At 41.4% G+C, this 3,158-nt stretch overlaps 1 pseudogene; it reads left to right on the plus strand.

Annotated features, from left to right (window-relative positions):
- Positions 1-1,913: 1,913 nt before the first annotated feature.
- On the plus strand, positions 1,914-2,163 carry LOC102811123 (annotated as a pseudogene).
- Positions 2,164-3,158: the final 995 nt, after the last annotated feature.

A 3,158-nucleotide genomic window follows, 5' to 3' on the forward strand; every position in this document is an offset into this window, starting at 1 on the left:
CTCTAATCTACCCCTTTTAATCTTCCATTTTCTGTCTTCACTCCCTACATCTCTTCTGCTTAGTTGATTGTTGTTGTTGTTGTTATGTGCCGTGGAATTGATTCCGACTCATAGAGACCCTGTACAGGGTTTCCGAGGCTGTAAATCTTTACGGGATCAGTAAACCTCATCTTTCTCCCGCGGAGCAGCTGTTAGTTTCAAACTGCTGACCTTGTGGCTCGCAGTCCGATTCGTAACCACTACGCTACCAGAGTTCCTTGCTTAGTTGATTGTTGTTGTTGTTGTTGTTAAGTGCCTTCAAGTCGGTTCCGACCCATAGTAACCCTGTACAGGGTTTCCGAGGGTATAAATCCTTACGGGAGTAGAAAGCCTCATCTTTCTCCCAAAGAGCGGCTGGTAGTTTCGAACCACTGACCTTAAGGTTCGCAGCCCGATTCGTAACCACTACGCTACCAGAGCTCCTTAGTTGATTAGTGAACTAGAATACCAAACATAGTGGTTCTCTTAGATAATGTCTTTAACTATGTCCATTCTGCTAATCAACCTATTTATTTTCAATGTCTAAGTACTGATTTAATCTTTCTCAGAGCAATCTGTTTTTCATTTCTGGATGGGCTATTCTCTTGACTTTCATGAGTTATGCCTGCCATTTGAGACTTGGATTTAATGATGTCCCCTTATATTTCTGGTAAGTCCCATTCTTTCTTTGAGCCATAAGAGTGGGTTTCTATTACCTGCAATTAAAAACAATCCCTAACTAGCATAGGGAGTCTTATGAAAAATTGAAAGTGGAAGCAAGTATATCTAGCTAGTTCCATCATCATAGGATTTTATGTTTGTCATTTGCTGGAGGCTTTTTAATATGGGTAAGTTATCGGGCTGCGAACCGCAAGGTCAGCAGTTTGAAACTATCAGCCGCTCCGCGGGAGAAAGATGAGGCTTTCTGCTCCCGTAAAGATTTACAACCTTGGAAACCCTGTACAGGGTCGCTATGGGTCGGAACTGACTCAACAGCACTTAACAACTTAACAACAACACGTTTTAACTACTGATAAGGGGTAGCATGCCTTGTTGAAGGAAGAACAGTAACAAAAGCAGGCCAGGACAGGGTTTTCAGAGAGCAGGAAGTGTTATAATTTGGCTGGATCACAGCATATGTAGAGGGTGTAGTTAGAAAGCTGGAAAAGTACATTGGGCATCATATGGAGACCCTTAAATTTTAGGAAGACTAATTAATTTATAACTAATCTGACAGTGAGGAGATGCTGAAAGAATTTTGAATAAGATCCTAGCATGATCACAGATGTTCAGAAAGGTTCATTTGGCCACAGTGTACAGAATGGATTGCAGTGGAGTGATTGAAGGCAGAACAAGTAAGGCAACTATTGTATGAGTTCAAGCAAAGTGTTCTGAAGGTCTGAACATGTGGAAATAGAAAGGTCTCACACACTACAGGATTTGGGTATCTAAATCAGAAAGTAGTATATGCAAGAGAAATTTGTATTTTTATGCTTTAAGAATGGAGCAATAAAATGCAGAATGATTAAAAATATAACTCATGCTATATTAAGCAAAATCCTTTTTACTCCCTTTAAACATTCACTTAACAGTTTCTCCTAATATTTTTGCTAGGAACTCATGAAAGCAACAGTCAAGAAATCAAATGATGTATTGCATTAGGCAAATATGCTGCACAAGAAGTCTTTAAGTGTTGAAGAGTAAAGATGTCAGTTTGCAGACTATCTGCAGTATGTCTGACCCAAGTCATGGTATTTTCAATAACCTCTGGTGCATATAAAAGTTGCCCAGTGAAGCAGTGTGAAGAAGAGGTGAGAACGACCCCCAGATCAACCAAAGCCCTCGCGTAGCTGCATCCCCGCGTCCAGCGCCTGCGCCCCGCCGCCAAAGCCACCATGCCCAAGAGAAAGGCTGAAGGGAATGCTAAGGGAGATAAAGCCAAGGTGAAGTATGAACCTCAAAGGAGATCCGCAAGGTTATCTGCTAAACCTGCTCCTCCAAAACCAGAACCTAAGCCTGAAATGACCCCTGCATGTCAAAAAGGGGAAAGCTGATGCTGGCACGGATGGGAATAACACTGCAGAAAATGGAGATGCCAAAACAGACCAGGCACAGAAAGCTAAAGGTGCTGGGGATGCCAAGTGAAGTGTGTGCATTTTTGATAACTGTGTACTTCTGGTGACTGTACAGTTTGAAATACTATTTTTTATCAAGTTTTATAAAAATGCAGAATTTTGTTTTACTTTTTTTTTTAAAGCTATGCTGTTAGCACACAAAACACTTCATTGTTTTGGGGGAAAGAGGCAAATGCCACTAATACAGTGTCTCCAAAGCTGGATTGATGCGGAAGCAAACACCTTTCCCATCTAGTTTTGAGAGACTCCCTCTTGATTCCCAGGAGGAGGGATTCCCAGACGTTAACACACATTAGCCACCTTGGTGCATAAATGCCGTGTGGTGTGGGAAAAATACAATTTGTTTTTACATTTTCATATCCTCTTCGCCCTCTCTGCCTTCAGCATAGACTTGACTCCCATAAACCTAGAGACCTGTTGGGACCTGACCTCAGAGAACTGGTTATTCATGTGTCAGGCAATCTGCACTTTCCAGTGGTGCCAACTCAGCTGCACCCCTCAAAAGAGCAGCGGTTCCTTTGTTGAGATTGTGGGTCTTCAGATTGGTAATCCTTCCTTTTTCATTTCATTTTCTGAAAGTCAGGGTCTGCTCGTGAAAAGTTGTTAAACAACATGCTAAATGTGAAATGTCAACCCTCACTCTAAACTTTCCCTGTTCAGACCATCAGATGAAGACTTCATTGGGTTTTATAGTGGCTTTCTGATTTTGGTAGTCCATTGAAGAAGGGAGTTTGAAAGTTGTTGTATACTGTTAACAATTGTCTGCCCATGCCCTGCCTGAATACCATGATTGTTTATGAAAAGTATAAACTGGATACAGTTTGGCTTAGGAAAAAAAAAAAAAAAAAAGTTGCCCAGTGAATAGGCAGACTGCAGAATAATTGATTCATTTGAGTTCTGATGTTAGAGGAGAATATTAAAAGTACAATGGGCTACCAAAAGAACAAGCCAATCTGTGTTAGAAGAAATACAGCCAGAATGTTCCCTGGAAGCCAGGATGGCCAG

This window comes from Chrysochloris asiatica, unplaced genomic scaffold (assembly GCF_000296735.1).
Source record: "Chrysochloris asiatica unplaced genomic scaffold, ChrAsi1.0 scaffold00062, whole genome shotgun sequence".
NCBI lineage: Eukaryota > Metazoa > Chordata > Mammalia > Afrosoricida > Chrysochloridae > Chrysochloris > Chrysochloris asiatica.